Below are 22,706 nucleotides of genomic sequence, written 5' to 3' on the forward strand. Positions count from 1 at the left end.
CGCCTCCATATTAACAACAACAACTACAAAAACAAAAAATCAAGGAATGAATTAGGAGAGGACAAAAGATGAAGACGGCAGTCTGAGGAACTGGCATCACACATTTGCATTATGAATGCAAGCTATAATTGCAGAGCTGCCACTCAGCTGACAGGATTTTCATATCTTTAAATATTGTGATGATTCAGTCTTTAATAATTACAGCTGGAAAGTTCTATTGCTTGAAAAGAGAAACTAAAAATGAACTTATCATTTTTCATTGAAATAGTATGGGAAACTAGAATGCAGTAGGAATCCTAATTACCTGAAACCACTGGTTATCTTTGAAAATGATTTCTGCCCCCCCCCCCCGCTTTTGTCATGTCCTTTTAAAAGACTGGATTATGTGTGAAATACTATTTCATAGGGAGGGGGGATTAAAATATCTCTTTTGAAAAACTCACAATGCCTACATGCAATTATTTATATAAGAAAAGCCCTGTTTTTCTGATATAACATGTACAGAGGAGGACAATTAAGATGTTCAAGTGTCTAGAAGCCAAGCCTTATGAGGAACAGTTGAAGGAGATGGGTATGTTTAGCCTGGAAAAGAGGAGTAGGCATGATCCTACTCCTACACTGTTCTAGGTTGCATCAACAGAAGTATAGTGTCCAGATCAACGGAAGTAATAGTACCACTCTATTCTGCCTTGGCCAGACCACATCTGGAATACTGTGCCCAGTTCTGGGCACCACAATTTAAGAAGGATGTTGACAAGTGGGAACATGTGCAGAGGAAGGCAACCAAGATGGAAGCCAAGCCTTGTGAGGAGCGCTTGAAGGACCTGGGTATGCTTAGCCTGGAAAAGAGGAGACTGAGAGGATAGTCATCTTCAAATATTTCAAGGACTGTCACATGGAAGAGGGAACAAGGTTTTTTCCTCCTGCTCTGGAGGGTAGGACTCAAATCAATGGCTTCAAGCTAAAAGATTCTGACTAAACATCCGGAAGAACTTTCTGACAGTAGAGAGGGGCTGCCTCACACTGGATCTGCACAGGTGGCTTTATAAGGGAATTTCAGAACATCTGGAGGTCATGGCCTAATCCCTAAATGCAGATATTATGCAGATGATGGCATTTATGTTCAAAGAAACATAAGCACAAAAAAGGAATGGCAGGATAAATTATTAGATTATACTGAACTGGCCAGATTAGCAGAGACAATTAGGAGACAACCCAGACAAGAATTTCAAAAAGAATGGGGGAAATGCAGTGAATACTTTACCAAAGAGTGCCCCAAAATATATACCTGGACATGTTTCGATTAATTTCTACAGGAGACTTTGCAGTTTTTGAAGTCATACTTAGGAAAAATTATAATAATCACATATAAAAGAAACAGTATACAGGAAGTAAATAAGGAGGCCATACACAGGATAAAGGAAGTATTTTAGTTTTATGTTATGTTTCTTTATGTAAGGGGATAGGAGTTTAATTTTGATAATGGTGGTGGGTTTGTTTGTATGTATGAGTTGTTGTGGACTATGTTGTAAATAATTTTTTTAAAAAAGGGGTGAGGGGAGAAACATAAGCACTGCCCTGCTCTGTCTTTTTTAATAACAAGCTTGGAGCTTGTTTAATCTAAGCAACGTGTTGGCATTTAGATTCATTCAGTTGCTCCTGGCTGTTGTTGTTGTTGTTTAGTCGTTTAGTCGTGTCCGACTCTTCGTGACCCCATGGACCAGAGAACGCCAGGCACCTCTGTCCTCCACTGCCTCCCGCAGTTTGGTCAAACTCATGCTGGTAACCTCGAAAACACTATCCAACCATCTCGTCCTCTGCCGTCCCCTTCTCCTTGTGCCCTCCATCTTTCCCAGCATCAGGGTCTTCTCCAGGGAGTCTTCTCTTCTCATGAGGTGGCCAAAGTACTGGAGCCTCAGCTTCACAATCTGTCCTTCCAGTGAGCACTCAGGGTTGATTTCCTTCAGTATGGAGAGGTTTGATCTTCTTGCAGTCCATGGGACTCTCAAGAGTCTCCTCCAGCACCATAATTCAAAAGCATCAATTCTTCGGCGATCAGCCTTCTTTATGGTCCAGCTCTCACTTCCATACATCACTACTGGGAAAACCATAGCTTTAACTATACGAACCTTTGTTGGCAAGGTGATGTCTCTACTTCTCAAGATGCTGTCTAGGCCTGTCATTGCCCTTCTCCCAAGAAGCAGGCGTCTTTTAATTTCGTGGCTGCTGTCACCATCTGCAGTGATCATTGAGCCCAAGAAAGTAAAATCTCTCACTACCTCCATTCCTTCCCCTTCTATTTGCCAGGAGGTGATGGGACCAGTGGCCATGATCTTCGTTTTTTGATGTTGAGCTTCAGACCATATTTTGCGCTCTCCTCTTTCACCCTCATTAAAAGGTTCTTTAATTCCTCCTCACTTTCTGCCATCAAGGTTGTGTCATCTGCATATCTGAGGTTGTTGATATTTCTTCCGGCAATCTTAATTCCGGCTAGGGATTCATCCAGCCCAGCCTTTCGCATGATGAATTCTGCATATAAGTTAAATAAGCAGGGAGACAAAATACAGCCTTGTCGTACTCCTTTCCCAATTTTGAACCAATCAGTTGTTCCATATCCAGTTCTAACTGTAGCTTCTTGTCCCACATAGAGATTTCTCAGGAGACAGATGAGGTGATCTGGCACTCCCATTTCTTTAAGAACTTGCCATAGTTTGCCGTGGTCGACACAGTCAAAGGCTTTTGCATAGTCAATGAAGCAGAAGTAGATGTCTTTCTGGAACTCTCTAGCTTTCTCCATAATCCAGCGCATGTTTGCAATTTGGTCTCTGGTTCCTCTGCCTCTTCTAAATCCAGCTTGCACTTCTGGGAGTTCTCGGTCCACATACTGCTTGAGCCTTCCTTGTAGAATTTTAAGCATAACCTTACTGGCGTGTGAAATGAGTGCAATTGTGCGGTAGTTGGAGCATTCTTTGGCACTGCCCTTCTTTGGGATTGGGATGTAGACTGATCTTCTCCAATCTTCTGGCCACTGCTGAGTTTTCCAAACTTGTTGGCATATTGAGTGTAGCACCTTAACAGCATCATCTTTTAAAATTTTAAATAGTTCAGCTGGAATACCATCACTTCCACTGGCCTTGTTATTTGCAGTGCTTTCTAAGGCCCATTTGACTTCACTCTCCAGGATGTCTGGCTCAAGGTCAGCAACCACACTACCTGGGGTGTACGAGACATCCATATCTTTCTGGTATAATTCCTCTGTGTATTCTTGCCACCTCTTCTTGATGTCTTCTGCTTCTGTTAGGTCCTTTCCACTTTTGTCCTTTATTATGGAAATCTTTGTACGAAATGTTCCTTTCATATCTCCAATTTTCTTGAACAGATCTCTGGTTCTTCCCATTCTATTGCTTTCCTCTATTTCTTTGCATTGCTCGTTTAAGAAGGTCTTCTTGTCTCTCCTTGCTATTCTTTGGAAATCTGCATTCAATTTCCTGTATCTTTCACCATCTCCCTCGCATTTTGCTTGCCTTCTCTCCCCCGCTATTTGTAAGGCCTCATTGGACAGCCACTTTGCTTTCTTGCATTTCCTTTTCATTGGGATGGTTTTCGTTGCTGCCTCCTGTATAATGTTACGAGCCTCCATCCATAGTTCTTCAGGCATTCTGTCCACCAAATCTAAATCCTTAAACCTGTTCCTCACTTCCACTGTGTATTCATAAGGGATTTGACTTAGATTGTATCTTACCGGCCCAGTGGTTTTTCCTACTTTCTTCATTTTAAGCTTGAATTTTGCTATAAGAAGCTGATGATCTGAGCCACAGTCAGCTCCAGGTCTTGTTTTTGCTGACTGTATAGAGCTTCTCCATCTTTGGCTGCAGAGAATATAATCAATCTGATTTCGATGCTGCCCATCTGGTGATGTCCATGTGTAGAGTCGTCTCTTGTGTTGCTGGAAAAGCGTGTTTGTGATGACCAGCTTGTTCTCTTGACAGAACTCTATTAACCTTTGCCCTGCTTCGTTTTGATCTCCAAGGCCAAACTTGCCAGTTGTTCCTTTTATCTCTTGACTCCCTACTTTAGCATTCCAATCCCCTATAATGAGAAGAACATCCTTCTTTGGTGTCACTTCTATAAGGTCTTGTAAGTCTTCATAGAATTGGTCAATTTCAGTTTCTTCAGCACAAGTAGTTGGTGCATAAACTTGGATTACTGTAATGTTAAAAGGTCTGCCTTGGATTCGTATCGAGATCATTCTATCATTTTTGAGATTGCATCCCAGTACAGCTTTCACCACTCTTTTGTTGACTATGAGGGCCACTCCATTTCTTTTACGGGTTTCTTGCCCACAGTAGTAGATATGATGGTCATCCGAACTGAATTCACCCATTCCCGTCCATTTTAGTTCACTGATGCCCAGGATGTCAATATTTATTCTTGCCATCTCACTTTTGACCACATCCAACTTACCCAGGTTCATGGTTCTTACATTCCAGGTTCCTATGCAATATTTTTCTTTACAGCATTGGACTTTCCTTTCGCTTCCAGGCATATCCGCAACTGAGCGTCCTTTCGGCTTTGGCCCAGCCGCTTCATCAGCTCTGGATCTACTTGTACTTGCCCTCCGCTCTTCCCCAGTAGCATGTTGGACGCCTTCCGACCTGAGGGGCTCATCTTCCAGCGTCATATCTTTTATATGCCTGTTGTCTTTGTCCATGGAGTTTTCTTGGCAGGGATACTGGAGTGGCTTGCCGGTTCCTCCTCCAGGTGGATCACGTTTGGTCAAAACTCTCCACTATGACCTGTTCATCTTGGGTGCCCTGCTCGGCATAGTTCATAGCTTCTCTGAGTTCTTCAAGCCCCTTCGCCACGGCAAGGCAGTGATCCATGAAGGGGACCTGGCTGTTAGGATTTAACATAAAATAAGAACTCGTTCTGGGTTTTGCCCTGGTACCTCTAATCATAGAACTGTAGAGTTGGAAGGGACCCTGAGGATCATCTAGTCCGACCCCCTGAAATGCAGGAATATGCAGTTTTCCCATACAGGGATCGAACCTGCAACCTTGGCATTATCAGCACCATGCTCTAGCCGAATGATTCTGCACCATGAATGAAGGAGGAAATGTACTCCAGACCTCCTCCTTCCATGAGCAGAAGCACAGTGGCGTAGCGTGGGTTGTCAGCACCCGGGGCAAGGCAAGTAATTTGCACCCCCTAACCCATGGATTTGCGCCCCCTAACCCGTGGATTTGCGCCCCCTAACCCTAACCCCCAGATGTTGTGCCCGGTGCAGCCGGCCCCCCCTGCACCCCCCACGCTACGCCACTGCAGAAGCATTTTCTATTCCCATTGAAAAAACACTGGATATACAACCTATTGTTAAATCTTCACACAGGAAACAGCAAAGAGAGAGAGAGAGAGAGAGAGAGAGAGAGAGAAATCACATAAAGAACCAGGATCACAAATTTCTGATAATATGATTAATAATATGCCAATAAAACCACCACAGTTGATTGTGTTGCTCTGATCAATGGCCCACTCATGCTATTCAGGTAAAAAAATAAATTGTACTTCTGATTTTTAATTCAAGGAAATTTATGCTTCTGCTATCAAACCCTGGCCTAATTTCAATAGCCCATTAGAGGAACATTATAAAGAGCCCAAGTTTCCCTATTTATATTATGTCTAATCCTTAATGTCCCATATCCTTGGCAGATTAAGTCAAAGCTTTGTGAAATTTCAAGTTTGCTTTAAAAAAGGGGGGGGGGGAGAGAAAAAAAGCTTGGGTTGACCAGGAACTTACAGTCCTCAAACTTTTCTAGACACATCTAATTAAAATCAGATAGGAAAAGCACATGGCTCAGGGTGCAAACTGAGTACGTCACTTACTGAAAGCTCTTGTTAGATTAGGCCTCCCTAGTTTAGATTCTATCCAGATCCCACCTGCTTTTAATCTATTCCGGCAGGGACAGATATTCTTTCCCCAGACCATAGCAGTCATCCTTTTAATTTACCAGATTAATATGACAGATGACATAGCCCAAATCTCTGACATGCACACTTGCAAAAATAATTTATAGTACAGTAACTTGTAATGCTGCTGCTAACAAGCATACTTTTAATCTTCCACTTACTCCTGACAAACGGAGCTGTAAAAATGAAAGGAGCCTTGGTGTTAAATGCATTTGGATAAGCAGGAAGAGTTAAAACACATGGCTTTATTTGCTCTATTATCTTAGCCAGTGGCTTGAGGAACTAAGCACATCAATGACCCAAGCAAGTGCTTGTATAATGAGAGGAAATTAGCTTGCCATCCAGAACATTCTCCCCAGCATAGTTGGGACTGCCCCTATTTTCCAAAGACAGTGCCAGATTTACAGAAGTTGTCCCGGTTTCAGATTTGATCCCGGAATATCCCACTTTTCCTTAGGACATCCCTATTTTTATCGGAGAAATGTTGGAGTATATGGAGTTATGCAACTCCGTAGCCAAGGAGATAAATAGCTATGTAATCTTTAGAGGACATCTGAAGGCAGCTCTTTATAGGGAAGTTTGTTTAAAAAATGTTTAATGTTTTATTATGTTTTTATGTAGGTTGGGAGCTGTTCAGAGTGGCTGGGAAAAGCCAGTCAGATGGCTTATAAATAATAAATTATTATTAAAAGGTAAAGGGACCCATGACCATTAGGTCCAGTCGTGGCCGACTCTGGGGTTGCGGCGCTCATCTTGCTTTATTGGCCGAGGGAGCCGGTGTACAGCTTCTGGGTCATGTGGCCAGCATGACTAAGCCGCTTCCGGTGAACCAGAGCAGTGCACGGAAACACCGTTTACCTTCCCACCGCATCAGTACCTATTTATCTACTTGCACTTTGACGTGGTTTCGAACTGCCAGGTTGGCAGGAGCAGGGACCGAGCAACGAGAGCTCACCCCTTCACGGGGATTTGAACCTCCGACCTTCTGATCGGCAAGTCCTAGGCTCTGTGGTATAACCCACAGCACCACCCACGTCCCACGTAAATTATTATTACTAAATAATAAATAAATTACTATATATTATTACTAAATAATAAAATTATTATTAGAATAGGATACCCTTATTTTCATCAGAGAAATGTTGGAAGGTATGTAGTGCTGGTGCTTTTGAATGGGAACATGAACTCAGCTTCCATGCACAGTGGGTCTTGGCTCTCCATATACCCAACATACAGTATCTGAATGGGGCACTGCATATTGGGTGATTTGATTGCGGCCAGCCACCGTACATTGGAGGTGACCATCTCTCATTCAAAAGGATAGTACATTACACTACCCATCCAACACATCTAATCATCCAGGTACTTTGTTGAGATGAGGGCACTTGGGTAAATGAGTGTTGACTGGCAGTAGTCAGCAGGGTTGGACTAGTGGGGGCCCATTGTAAGATCTTCGTTTCCACAGGGCCTTGACTATCAGAAAGGCATGGCTCACTACACAGATCTTCCACAGTTGAAAGACCAAGCCAAACCAATTCATGCCATGGATAAAGGTTAAGGACCCCTGACAGTTAAGTCCAGTCACAAACGGCACTGGGGTTGAGGCACTCATCTCTCTTTAATGGCCGAGGGAGCTGATGTTTGTCTGCAAACAGTTTTTCCAGGTCATGTGGCCAGCATGACTAAGCCTCCTCTGGTGAAACCAGAGCAACGCACAGAAACACCGTTTACCTTCCCGCCAGAGCGGTACCTATTTATCTACTTGCACTTTGACGTGCTTTCAAACTGCTAGGTTGGCAAGAGCTGGAATAGAGCAACGGGAGCTCACCCTGTCACGGGGATTTGAACCGCTGACCTTCCGATCGCCAAGCTCTAGGCTCAGTGGTTTAGACCACAGCGCTACATAGATTTCACATAATCATTTTTAGGTGGAAAGTTCTAATAGGACCAGGCCAGGGGGGTGGGGTGGGATTTGCATGCAAAAGGTCCTAGGTTAAATATACAGCATCCCCAGGTAGGATGCCTGCCTGAAGTCCTGGAAAACTGCTGCTGGTCAAAGCACAGTCAATATGGTGTTGGACCGTAGAACTGGGGAGTTCAAATCTCCACTCAACCATGAAACTCAATGGGTGGATTTGGGCCAGTCACTGTCTCTCAGCCAATTATGAGACTTAGAGTTGGTATAGAATTGGGGAAGGTAGGAGAGAAAAAACATGTGTACCATCTTGAACTTCATGGAGGAAAGCTGGGGTGTAAATTAATAATAAATAGCACAGAGCAGTGATCTGATAGGAAGCTACATGGTTCTCAGTGTTGCTAACTGCACTGAATAAGCAGCAACTGGTTTTCATTCCTCTGTACTGTCATTTCTTTCGCTTATCTGCTGCTTCTTTATCGCCAGTTTTCTATTGATTAAGACTTATTTCACTTTCCTAGAGTAGTCCCAGTATAATTTAAAACCTTATTATATTTCAGTTGCATATTAACAGTGCTAAATATTGACATCAGGCTGGCATTCTCACTGTACTTTTTTCAGCATCTGCTAAAAACCATTTTTGATTAGGCAAGCCTACAAATCTATGTACAAGGTTGATGGGTGTTTTAATATATATATATATATATATATATATATATATATATATATATTTGCTTTCGTAGATTTTCACGGGTACAGGAATGCAGGTTTTGGTGTCCTCGGGTGTCTTCCCGTGTAAAAGTTGGGGTGTCTAGGCGACGTTTCGACGAGGTCTCACTCGTCATCTTCAGGCTGGTGCTTTCGGCTTCTTGTTACTGGAACAGAGCGGGATCTCAATGTTTGAGTTCCTATAAATACTGTAGAGGGGGTGTGGTGTCTAGCCTCCAATGTTCTGGGCAGAGAGGAAGTTCCCAGGCTAGTGTGCCTTTTCTTCTTTTGTTCCTTAATTACTTGAGAGATACCTTGAGTGATTTCTTGAGTGATATCCTGAGTACCACTTAGGTGGGTCATTAGGTGTGGATTAGTTGCTAAAGTCTTTGTGTCTTGACCTCTTGAACTTTGTGAAGAGTTTTCCTGAGAAGATGGCTGTATTGCACTTAGTTGTGCTTTGGCTTGGCTTCGTGTATAGGGGCGAGCTGTGGTTTTGTGGCTTGTGTCAGCCAGATCTGTGTAGGGATTGCAGGGGGGTGCAGCATCCGGAGGTGCCACCATGGATTGGCTACTGGATGGTGTCAGTAATTCATCTGTGGAGAGGGTCTGGGTTTGGGTCTGGTGTGGTTGATTGGTGTTGGCGTTCTGTGTGCCTCTGGATCTGGTGTCAGTTTTTGTGGGGAGGGCTAATTTCCAGATGTCTGGCAAGCGGGATGTGTCGTCACGCTTGTTCATGTTGTGAGGGTGTTTCTCTATCTCGATGGCTTCCATGATTATTCTCTTGTGGTGATGTTCCGTGTTAAAGAGCAATTTGGAATCTGCAAAATTAATTTCGTGTCCTGTTTCTTTCATGTGTTGGAAAAGAGAGGAAGTTTTTTCTTCTTTTTTGACGGCATTCTTGTGTTCTGCGATACGTGCATTTATTCGTCTGTTTGTTTGTCCAATGTACGTGGCTGGGCAGACTTTGCAGGGTATTTCATAGATCCCTTGGTTTTCCAACTGGATTTTATCCTTGGGGTTTCTGAGGATATTGGCTATTTTTTGGTTGGTGCAAAAGGCTGTTTTGATATTGTGTTTATGGAGGATTTTGCTAATTTTATCTGTAGTGCCCTTGATATAAGGAAGGAGGGCCATGCCATTGTTTTCTTCTGTGTCTTTGGTTTTTGGGGGGTGTTTCCTTTTGGATTAGCTTCGTAATCCTGTTTTGCTGGTATCCATTGGCAATTAACACATTTGAGAGATTCTGTAACTCAGTTGTCAAGTGGTCTTTGTCAGCCAGGCGTTTGGTTCTGGAGATGAGAGTCTTGGCTACGGAGTTTATTTGTGCAGGGTGGTGGTGTGATTGTGCATGTAAGTAGCGGTTGGTGTGTGTTTTTTTCTGGTAGATAGTGTGTCCTAGGGAGCCATCAGGTTTTTTGTAGATTAGGACGTCAAGGAAGGGAAGTTGGTTGTTGGCTTCTATTTCCATAGTGAATTGTATTTTGGGGTGTAAGTTGTTGAGATGTGTGAGGAAGCTATCCAGTTTTTCCTTCCCGTGTGGCCAAATTACAAAGGTGTCGTCAACATATCTGAGCCAAAGTTTGGGTTTGTGTTCTGACTTGTCTAAAGCATTGGTTTCAAAGTGTTCCATGTACAGGTTTGCGATGACCGGTGAGAGGGGTGATCCCATAGGTGCTCCTTCTATCTGTTTGTATCTTTGTCCATTGTGGATGAAGTACGTGTTGGTTAGGCAGTGGTTGGTCAGGTCCAAGATGTATTCGGGGGGATTGTATTTGTTTTGAATAGCTGTCAAGGCTTCATTAATGGGCACTTGTGTGAAGAGAGATACAACATCGAAGCTCACAAGTAGGTCATTAGGATGTAGGTTTTGCTTCTTTATTGTTTCTATGAACTGGAAGGAGTTTGGTACGTGTGAAGAGATGGATTCTGCATAGGGCTGAAGTTGCTTGGCGAGAAATTTAGCGAGATTTTGTAGAGGTGAGCCTATGGAGCTGACTATTGGTCTGAGTGGTGTTCCTTCTTTGTGTATCTTGGGGAGGCCGTAGAGTTTGGGGCATCTGGATGATTTTTCTCTGGGGATGATTCTTAGCTGGATTTCTTCACTGATAGGAGAGGCTTTTATTTTGGATTTGGTGGTTTTTTCCAGATAGGTGGTGGGATCTGTTTTTATAGGTTTGTAGGCAGGATCTTGGAGTAGCTTTGATAGTTTTGCTTGGTAGTCCGATGTGTTCATCACCACTGTGGCATTACCTTTGTCTGCTGGGAGAATGATTATGTTGTTGTCTTTCCTCAGGTTGGTGAGTGCTTTCTGTTCTTCTTTGTGTAAATTGCTTCTGGGTGGTTTGCTGGAGCAGAGGATGTTGGTGACTTCAAGTCTGATTTTATTGGCTTCATCTGGGTTGAATTTGGTTAGGCTAGCTTCGACTCCGCATATGATGTTTTCCGTGGGGATGCGTCTCGGGGCGACTTTTGCACCAACCTTTTGCACCAACCAAAAAATAGCCAATATCCTCAGAAACCCCAAGGATAAAATCCAGTTGGAAAACCAAGGGATCTATGAAATACCCTGCAAAGTCTGCCCAGCCACGTACATTGGACAAACAAACAGACGAATAAATGCACGTATCGCAGAACACAAGAATGCCGTCAAAAAAGAAGAAAAAACTTCCTCTCTTTTCCAACACATGAAAGAAACAGGACACGAAATTAATTTTGCAGATTCCAAATTGCTCTTTAACACGGAACATCACCACAAGAGAATAATCATGGAAGCCATCGAGATAGAGAAACACCCTCACAACATGAACAAGCGTGACGACACATCCCGCTTGCCAGACATCTGGAAATTAGCCCTCCCCACAAAAACTGACACCAGATCCAGAGGCACACAGAACGCCAACACCAATCAACCACACCAGACCCAAACCCAGACCCTCTCCACAGATGAATTACTGACACCATCCAGTAGCCAATCCATGGTGGCACCTCCGGATGCTGCACCCCCCTGCAATCCCTACACAGATCTGGCTGACACAAGCCACAAAACCACAGCTCGCCCCTATACACGAAGCCAAGCCAAAGCACAACTAAGTGCAATACAGCCATCTTCTCAGGAAAACTCTTCACAAAGTTCAAGAGGTCAAGACACAAAGACTTTAGCAACTAATCCACACCTAATGACCCACCTAAGTGGTACTCAGGATATCACTCAAGAAATCACTCAAGGTATCTCTCAAGTAATTAAGGAACAAAAGAAGAAAAGGCACACTAGCCTGGGAACTTCCTCTCTGCCCAGAACATTGGAGGCTAGACACCACACCCCCTCTACAGTATTTATAGGAACTCAAACATTGAGATCCCGCTCTGTTCCAGTAACAAGAAGCCGAAAGCACCAGCCTGAAGATGACGAGTGAGACCTCGTCGAAACGTCGCCTAGACACCCCAACTTTTACACGGGAAGACACCCGAGGACACCAAAACCTGCATATATATATATATATATATATATATATATATATATATATATATACCTCATAGTTTAATTATTTTGAGTGTTTTATATACCTGTTTTATGGATGACCATTTTTATCCATTCTTTTTGTAAAACACTTGGAGGTTTTATTTTTACATTCATGTGGTATGCAAAATTTTAAGAAATAAATAAATAAATAATTTTATTTTTAAAATAAATAATACTAGTTAGCTTATCATTTATTCCCCCCTCCCACAGCCATCCAAGTGTTCATCTCAAAGGAACCAAACAATTCTTTCCACCTGCCTTCACTGAATTCTTTCCATTGCAATATACATTGTGTGGAGCGGTAAAAATAAATTCCTCTGCAAGTGGATAATACATTGCAGTGAACATCAAGATTTATCACACCTCTGCAGAAACTAGAAACTGTCAGGAGTTGCCTCTGTCAATATTTACCCCTTGGGTCAATAAATTCTGACAGTCAATTAAAGTCAGTACACTCAATTGACAGTACGGCTGCTTGGACTCACCTGAGGTTAGGATTTTGTGAAGTAAGTATCTGCTTATATTGGCCGGAATGATTTTGAATTTAGAATCCCTCTAGCGTAGAGAGAACACCTCTGTTCAATTTGACTAGCATTACAATCCATAAATCCGTTTAACAGTTAGTATTTGCTAACAGTTGGTGGGCAATATGCACATAACCTGTATGCAAATTGAAGAGCACAAATTTTGCTTTAAAGAGGATTCCTGTCCCCTTTACATCTGCTGCAAAGTAGGTTATTTTACAGTGGTTTTTGCATTCATTTGCATTATAGATTGGTTTCAGACACACGTATTTAGGTTATAAACACCAGCCTTTTAGTGACTAAAAAGACATTAAATGCCATGCAGTCTAGAAATGGCCAAATGTATAAGTAGAATAGACCGATGTAGCTCTGAAGTCCTTAAATCAATGTGAACAGTTTAACTGTTGACTGAGCAGTCTGATTTGCATTAAATCTAAACCATCTAAGAAATGCTACTTTTGCATGGCTATGGACATGGGGATGGACTGCAGCTTCAACCCCCAGCATCTCCAGGTATGACTGATAGAGACTCCAACCGAAAGCCCTGGAGATAGAGACTCCAACCTGAAGCTGCCAATCAGTGTAGACAATACAGTGATACTTCAGGTTACATAGGCTTCAGGTTACATAGGCTTCAGGTTACAGATTCCGCTAACCCAGAAATAATGCTTCAGGTTAAGAACTTTGCTTCAGGATGAGAACAGAAATCATGCTTTGGCGGCGCGGCGGCAGCAGGAGGCCCCATTAGCTAAAGTAGTGCTTCAGGTTAAGAATAGTTTCAGGTTAAGAATGGACCTCCGGAACGAATTAAGTACTTAATCCAAGGTACCACTGTACTGAGCTAGATGAGCCTGTGATCTGACTTGGTATAAATCAACTTCCTTTGCAAGAATCTTTCTTCCAGCTGTGTAATTCTGAACTTCTATAGCAAAGTCGGTTTTCTCAGCCACCGGCCCGCAAATCACATGCATCTTACAGTCCCTCCTACGCTTCATCTCCCAAGCCTCTGAGGTAAGCCTTCTCACTCCCTCAGCCTCTTTTGTCATGCCACCCTGGCTTGATAGTTTCCTCACACCTCTTGCCTATCCTGTTGTCATGCTTTGATAGTGGAAAGTGACTGCTGTTCAAGACATTTTGCTGCCTGAGGCAGAACAGCATATAATGTGCAGATACATAGTTAGTTCCTGGGTCCAGAGGATTGGGCTGTTCTTATTCTTATTATGTATTTTGTGGTTTTATATCTTGATTTTATTCTGTGAATCATCCTGACACCGCCGGGTATAGGGCAGTATATTAATAATACAGTGGTACCTCGGGTTAAGTACTTAATTCGTTCCGGAGGTCCATACTTAACCTGAAACTGTTCTTAACCTGAAGCACCACTTTAGCTAATGGGGCCTCCTAAGGCTGCCGTGCTGCTGGCGCACAATTTCTGTTCTCATCCTGAAGCAAAGTTCTTAACCCGAGGTTAGCGGAATCTGGGTTAGCGGAGTCTGTAACCTGAAGCGTATGTAACCTGAAGTGTATGTAACCTGAGGTACCACTGTAATAATAATAATACTTGAAGAAGGAACTTGCTGAGGGCCTGAAGACTGAGAAGTAAGCAGGGCTCCATGTCTGCATTACTTAAATGAAGTTGTTCATGCATTTCCTATGTTTCTGGTAATATGCAAGTGTCTACCTTACAGTCTTCACTCTCAGAGAACCATTGTAGGCATCACTACCTGACACATTTTAAGGAGCTTTGCATGAGGCTGCCCTTGAAGATGTTTTGGAAGCTGTAGCTGCCACTAGGGTGCTAGTGAGCAACACCGGCTGGGCACATGTTACATCAATTCTTAATGACCTGCACCAGTTGCTGGTGTGCTTCCAAGCCCAATTCAAGGTGCTTCCCAGAATACACACCTGTTTCAGGTTCTGTTAGCACAATTGTCGGATTGCTTGTGACACTTCCAAGGAGATTTTGACAGTGGTTTCCGCCCCCCCTTCCCTCCCCACCCATGTTTGACTTGAGCAGTAAAGGATGTTTGGCAGCTTGACTTGATTTGAAGTTTAGGGAATAAAAATTTAGCTCTTTCTTACGAAGTGTTCCTGACTGCAGGTAAAGAATACAATCCTCTCTCCAGTTATATAAAGGAGAGATCATTAAAAGCTGGCAGCATCTGCGGTAAAGCAGCTCACAGTTTCTTTCTGAACACAAACTTTAGACTCTGGACTTCGAAGTCTTACAGGAATTTGGGGTGTTCTTTAGACAGAAGTACATATTACTTCAATTGCTTTAAAATGTGATAAGCCAGCCTTGCTGTGTTGGGGTGAAGCCCTGGACTTCTGACCCCGAGTCTTACCCTAATGGCAATACTTAATGCGTCTCTAAATTGTTTCTATTTCTCCAGCCTTGTAAAAACTCTTAAGAGGCCTGTAAGCTCATGTGAGTTTCTGTTTTAATGGAGGGTTTGTTTGTTTACCTGTGCTACTGTACATTCATTCATTCATTCATTCATCCATGGCACATATACCCACCATTTAGCGGCAGGACATAAGTCAGTTGGAGAGAATCTGTTTTGCATGCAGAAGTCCTCAGGTTCAATCCCTGCCATCTTCAAATGCAGCAAGGACTATCCCCTAGCTGAAGACATGGCTAGTTGCTGCCAGTCAGTGTAAACAATATTGAGCTGGGTGGACCAGTAGTTTGATTCGGTATAAGGCAGCTTCCTATGTTCCCACGTTCCTATTCCCCGCCCCCCAAGTCTCTCAGAACAGCTTGCAAAAATCATTACAAAGACTGGCCCAAGGCTCACAATCCAACATGGCACATGAGGGGGAAAAGAATGGGAAGGAGGAGGGGAAAGCAAGCTAAATAAGCAAGTTGTAGCTCTTATAGTACAGTTATTGCCCTTGATAAAAAAGCTCCCTGCTCCCCACCAGCATTCTTCACAGGAACAGAGCAGGCGACAATGCCCAGGCCAGGAGAACAGGGCACCTCCTGCCCCACAGTTCTTCTCTCCCACAGCTGACTTGATGGTAGTTCCAACCCTTTGCTGACTCCTCCTTCCCGCTGCAGCTTCCCCAGAGAATGCAGCGGATCCTCTGGAGCCATGTGAGGGGTGTTGCTGGGGACTGCATGTGAAGTGGGGATCAGCAACGACTGCCACCCCTTACCACTTCTCCCTCAGAGAGTCTCCACTGCATCAGTTCTTTCAGAGAATGGGAGGAGCTATTTGTGAAGGGCCAAGCTGGTATGCCACACACCACACTTTCTTTTGTCTGCTGCCTTTCTGCCCTGGAAATGCTGACTTGGCCCGGAAGGTGTGAGGGTTGTAGCGATACATAATAAATAAATAGATTTCCATCAAGATCATGAATTTAAATGTTGCAATCATGTTGGGAGTTTTCCAAGCGTGTCCTCATTATGGTATGAATATTTCTGTTGCCAGTTGAAACTTCAACTCCAGGCAAATATATCATTAGTGTCAGATAATTTTGGTCACTCAGTATTACCGGCGAAGAAAAAAGCAAGATGGTTTTTTTATGCATATTTAACATCTGACTTTTTTTTTAAAAAAAATAAATGTATCTGATTAGGGTACCACACTTGAAAAATGTTTTCAGGGAAAGAATGGCAAAATGTTTAATCAAACATGTCTTCAGCCGTGGATTAAGAAGTTATGTTTTCACCCATCAACTTGGCCTGACAAGTAATACAGCAGGATGGCGATAAAAATCAATTACTCAAGTGATATTTATGGCTACTGAATAATACATCTATTATTATTCATTCTCATTCCCACGCAGTCACAAAGAAAATATGGAGTCTGAGAGACAGCTATTAAAATACATTTCCTGTGCAAGAGACCAAAATGATAGGAAGAGTAATGTTTGCTGTCTTAGATTATTTAGAAGGGGAAAGTGTTCCTAAATAGTGTATTACTTTTAAACAATTGTTATTTCCCCGTTTTGATATTTTGTTTAACTAGATAAATAGATCACAAAGATCTGTTTTCATCTGGTTCAACTCTTACCGCAAGCTGTTCAATCTCTATTTCTGTTCAGGTTTAGTGAGCTATAAAAATGCCTACCTGTCACACACACAAATAATAAAAATGCAACCAACAAGTTTCTTCCTAATTAAACCATGAAGGATGCCAACTTGCTTTTTAATGAATCAGACAGTGGCATCAAGAGAATGGAAAAATTGGTGAAGAAATACATATGAAACCTGGTTTCTGAGGGTGTTGTATTCTTATTTAGTTTGCTAATAAATGTCTCAAGCATACAGACAACTTTTGAGTAGGTCTGAGCTACTCAGTTAGGCACTCAAATGCTGACACAGAAGTATTTCAGTCAGAAGAACCTTGTGAAATGCCATTCCCTGTGAATCCCAAAACCTCCCCCACCCAAAAATTAAGTCTGAGAAGGGATGGGTGATGAAATGAAGCAAGGAAGGTGGGGGACAGTGGAAGAATGGCTACCAGAAAGCTGTCACAGTTCAGTCTTTCTGACATTTTATAGAATTGTTTGGGAAAACCTAAGCATTGAAAATGCATGGATAACCAGGCCCACTCTGAATCAAGATGGATGGCTTTGCCATCTCTACTTAGTGAAGGTGCCAAATTCCATGATAGGTGAGTGTCAGAACACTAATTTACATGTATTGGTCCCTTTCAGCCCATTCAAAATTGGTCCCAAATTTCTTCCAAGGTTTTGGCCCTGTTCACACTGAACTTGCTGCATTGCTAGTCCTTCCCTTTCCTGCCATTGCCATGTCCCACACAAACATCCTGGAGGGAATAGGAGTGATGCATTCTCTATGCAGACCTAATGATGTCACTGATCTTTGTAATTATTGGCTCTAGATATGAGTTTGCTCTTGAAGTACAAATCAAATGTTAGCAGTAGGTAACCGGAAGGACAACAGAGCCAAAGTTTAGAATAGGTTCAGAAATGAAATGATTTATGTTCTGACTTCTGGGAAGAAGTAAGTAGTGTAAGTATATAACTGTACCCAATCGCATTCCAAACTGAGCTACAGGAGGGAATTTGCCCCTCACTGCTTAAAACAATATAGTTGAACATCTGAAGAAGAAAAATAATGCATAGCAAGGCTCTAAGCATGATTTATTCTGGTTTCTAATTTCCATACAATGTCCTATAAGGAACTTGTGGGTTCCTACTAAAAAAACTTCTCAGCCACAGTCTAGTGAAATTATCCAGGGGAGTTGTGTACACTTCTAAATTATCAGTGCATTATCATCCCTATGTGGAATACATGAAGAACTTTCAGGGAAGCCAACTAAGTCATGCACAGTCTTATCTTGATTTCAGTGGGTCTACTCTGGATATGACTTAGCTGGGTTTAAGCCAAAGAGCATACCAATTTTTGCCAGGGAGGGTTTTTCACATGTTTAGAAACTGGAGCCAGAGCACACTTATCTTCTTCCTCTGCTGCATATTCCTGCTATTACAGTAGTCTGCTACTGTCTACAGTACCTCCCAAAGCCCACCAGTTCTAACAATGTTGCTGCAGTAGCTTAAGTTTTTTTGACCTGCCACTGCCATTTTAAGTGTAAGGATGAGAATGTTTGTGATGTTCTAGTGGGGTAGTGAGTTTCAAACTGCAAACAGGTTCAAAACGACCTTGACAGATTAGAGAACTGGGCCAAAACAAACAAGATGAATTTTAACAGGGAGAAATGTAAAGTATTGCACTTGGGCAAAAAAAATGAGAGGCACAAATACAAGATGGGTGACACCTGGCTTGAGAGCAGTACATGTGAAAAGGATCTAGGAGTCTTGGTTGACCACAAACTTGACATGAGCCAACAGTGTGACGCGGCAGCTAAAAAAGCCAATGCAATTCTGGGCTGCATCAACAGGAGTATAGCATCTAGATCAAGGGAAGTAATAGTGCCACTGTATTCTGCTCTGGTCAGACCTCACCTGGAGTACTGTGTCCAGTTCTGGGCACCACAGTTCAAGAAGGACACTGACAAACTGGAACGTGTCCAGAGGAGGGCAACCAAAATGGTCAAAGGCCTGGAAATGATGCCTTATGAGGAACGGCTAAAGGAGCTGGGCATGTTTAGCCTGGAGAAGAGGAGGTTAAGGGGTGATATGATAGCCATGTTCAAATATATAAAAGGATGTCACATAGAGGAGGGAGAAAGGTTGTTTTCTGCTGCTCCGGAGAAGCGGACACGGAGCAATGGTTCCAAACTACAAGAAAAAAGATTCCACCTAAACATTAGGAGGAACTTCCTGACAGTGAGAGCTGTTCGACAGTGGAATTTGCTGCCAAGGAGTGTGGTGGAGTCTCCTTCTTTGGAGGTCTTTAAGCAGAGGCTTGACGACCATATGTCAGGAGTACTCTGATGGCGTTTCCTGCTTGGCAGGGGGTTGGACTCGATGGCCCTTGTGGTCTCTTCCAACTCTATGATTCTATGATTCTATGATTCTAGGTTCAAGGGATGAGAATCTGCCCAATCTAGGAGTTTTGAGCTCCATACAAAACCCAAACTGTTGCCTGTTGCCAGACCCAGAAATGCTCAAAGCACAATATTTAAGAATTGAAATGCAAAGCCTTTGACCTCAGTTTATCACTCTCCCAGGGCTTTCAGTGCACACACATGCATACATATGCTTTGTGCCCTTCTGTTCTTCCACACCCTTTGATCAGTTCGTATTGAAGCAGTCTCTTGTTTAATACATAGGGGTTTGTTATGACCACAGCATGATCACATCAACCCGTAAGAGAGCAGAAATAACATGAAAGAATATAAAAGCCCGCACCTTGACCACATTAACAACAACGCTTTTAAAAGGCAATAAATAACAAAGGTTTGTTTATGCTATTGGCCATCAGGACTAACCAAAGGGATAGTATGGCTTTAAAGATTAAATAGGATCTGAAAATATTGGCTGTGGTAACCACTGATTGTCATTGCTCCCTTTTATATTTCCAGTTTGTGCATATTTAAGCTAGATCTGCATTCCCTATAAAACAGTGGGCTCTTTTAAATAGAAAAAAAGAATAGAATCCCTCAGAAGCAATGTGTCTGGTAGTGATATGGCTGTCTGACCTAGTTTGTTCTCGATGGTGCTTATTGTCTTACCTATGGCTTCTTTGTCAGTTCTGTATTCATATGGCCACTGCTTCTCAAACCAAAGTGACCATGCGCACTTCTATTTTTTGCCATTTGCTGTCCTATTCTTATGTCTTAGTAATGTCACACTTAACAAAGTTTACCCAACACCCATTGGTTTATCTATTTACTGTACATGTAAACACTCTAGTTAAGGAGTTCCAGATAACACATATCTAGTTAATTAAAACAAGCACATATAAACTTTAGAATTATTCCATATATATACATATACACACACATATACAGTGGTACCTCAGGTTACATACGCTTCAGGTTACAGATTCTGCTAACCCAGAACTAGTGCTTCAGGTTAAGAACTTTGCTTCAGGATGAGAACAGAAATCGTGCTCCGGCAGCAGCGGGAGGCCCCAATAGTTAAAGTGGTCTCCAGGTTAAGAACAGTTTCAGGTTAAGAACGGACCTCCAGAACGAATAAAGTACTTAACCTGAGGTACCACTGTATATGTACTTGTGTGTGTGTGTACACACATATATATACATATATGAAATATATATGGACAGCCCACCTCCATCTAAATTATAATATTGGTTCCATCATCATCCTCCCTGATCAACACAGAATGCTGATTCCTTCAGTGATTAAAAAAAATGGGGGGGGCGGGTGTTCAACTTAAAATTGGCACTATGCGCAACAAGAGAGGTTAATGAAATGGACCAAGCTCATAGCTCTTTCTTACCTTTGGTTCAAATGCTTAGTCTTCTGGAAAAGCATCAGAAACATGAAGTGTTCAGCATTGCACAAACATTGTACTTGGCCTAACTAGCCAACAGCTGCTGCCACTAAACAAAACACATTGACTTAGAGGTCTCGTTTTGTTCAACATAACCCACTCCATTCTAAACACATTTCTTTGTGATTCTGCTATTCTGAAAGCAATGGGGCTTAAGGGTATTTAGGATCAAGGTTAGAGGAACCTAGCTATATTAAGTCTCCTTTAATGGGAGCAGTTGGAATTCCATCTCTTTAGTCCTTGAAAAGCATGTTGTGCTAGCCAAGATGGCAGACACCACACATGTGGCATGCAATCTCCCTGGCTTGATGGCAATGCCAAAACCATTTCTCATTCAGTTCCAAAGGCACTTTGGACATCGGGCCAAAGAGGTGATGAATAGCTTCTTTTTTAGCACCCTTCCTCCTGCTCTGAAGAATCGCTAATCCCAATTCATTACAAATAAAAACCTGCTGTATGAGGCATTGTTCTGTTCTGATTCCCAAAACTGGTCCAGTTTTAATTTTGACGTAAAACCATATGGCAATTGTTGGAGAGCAGATGGGCTTTGGTTTGGGCTTCATTGTCTAGGATCCATCGCACACTTTGTTTTCATACCAGGTTTTCTTGGCTTGCTGCTCTTGCGCTAATCTGCTGAAATCATTTTGCCCACTCAGAAGCTGACATTTCGTTTTGTGCCCTGTCGCATTACAGCAAGGCAAGCTGTCAAGGAGGCAGCTTCGTATCGAGCTATTAATTATTTTTTTGCCCATCATATTTCACGTGCCTAATTGTATTTCAGTAAGCGATTCAGCCTGTGTTGAATAAAATCTAAAGCGTTTATTAGTATATAATAGATGCAGAGAGAGCATCCGTCTGACACTACAATCCTAGTACTGAAGGGCCCACAACCCAGTGCCAAAGAAAACATTGCATCAAGCCCATACACACATGCAAATTCCTTTCCAAAAACAACAATTAAGTTGCCACCAAGTGAGTTGTGCAGGTAATATGCAGATATGTTTATTTTTCACAAATGTGTTCAGTATATTTAAAAGTCTATTTAAAACCCAAAGTCTCAGAAGTCTGCTTTCAAACCTACATAATTAACTTCATTGACAGGTGAAATATCCAATATTCAGGCTGGGATGGCCAATGCTTATGTAGTCAAGTCGACAAACCACCCAAGGGAGGGATCAGCAAGCTTGAGGAAAGCTAAAGGTAGGGAGTTAATAAGGTAGAGGGAAACCTCCAAGAGCAGACCAATGGTTTCTTATGTTTAAAGAGGACTTGGACCAGGCAGCCATTTGAATAGTGGAGCCCTTTCATTGAGATTGTCTTTATTCAGATAGAGGGCAAAAAAGTAAAGCAGGACACATGCCAAGGGGGAAATGAAGAATGTTGGAGGCGTCCAGGACATGGAATGGTGCATAATGGGAGAGGGAATAGCTGACTGGAACAGTGAACAGGAGCATTTTCTCTTGCCACCCTCTTTACGACAATGTGTAAGAGGAACCTCTTCCTAAACCTGGACTTCCTTTGCTTGATTTCAGTGGCAATTTTTACGTAAATGTAAATGAATGTTTGTGAGGAATGGCACAAAGTTAGCACTCCTGTTCTTAAGCAATTTCAACATGCTCAGGGGTCTGATCTAAAAAGTGTTTGGTTATTTCACTTTGGACCAGCTGCAGAACAGGTTTTGCTCCTATAATCTCACACAAATGCTTTTCTCAATCGTTTTCAACTCAATCACTTAATTATCGTGGAGCTATGTGGAATTTGTGTGGCTTTAAACTGGGATTCAGCCCACATTTAACTATGGTGGGATCCTAAGTGCACTTAACTTGAACTAATTTTGTTTGGAACAAATGCAAAATCCTAAACAAGGTTAGGATTTGAGAAAATGGCTAATACTCCTCAACTGATATACAGTAGCTGAAGCCAGTGGGACTATTCTTGAATATATAGTGCAAGGATCCGCAACACCTATCAACTGACGGTTAGTCCATATTCACTGGTTTATTCAAAGGGTTCAGACTTGAATTCCAATCTGCTATAAACTCTATTGTGATACTATAAAGAGAAAGATTATCTTTAAGAACCCATTCTACCTATGGATACTTCAATGGTTTTACCAACACAGTGGCTTGCAGCATAAAGGTTGCCCTACCCTATGACTCTCTCTTTGGTTATACT

At 42.4% G+C, this 22,706-nt stretch overlaps 1 protein-coding gene and 1 long non-coding RNA gene across 8 annotated transcripts in view; both read right to left on the bottom strand.

Annotated features, from left to right (window-relative positions):
* Window positions 1–19,086, bottom strand: part of LOC310838183 — a 196,218-nt gene extending 177,132 nt beyond the window's left edge. The window contains exon 1 of the long non-coding RNA XR_014560773.1: window positions 18,898–19,086. This is a non-coding gene — a long non-coding RNA (uncharacterized lncRNA). The remainder of the gene's footprint in view (window positions 1–18,897) is intronic.
* CHL1 (cell adhesion molecule L1 like) overlaps window positions 1–22,706 on the bottom strand; it is a 223,229-nt gene that overhangs the window by 177,132 nt on the left and 23,391 nt on the right. The window lies entirely within an intron of this gene.

The sequence above is a fragment of the Podarcis gaigeae genome (assembly GCF_964106915.1).
Source record: "Podarcis gaigeae genome assembly, chromosome: 2".
NCBI classification, from domain to species: Eukaryota; Metazoa; Chordata; class Lepidosauria; order Squamata; family Lacertidae; genus Podarcis; species Podarcis gaigeae.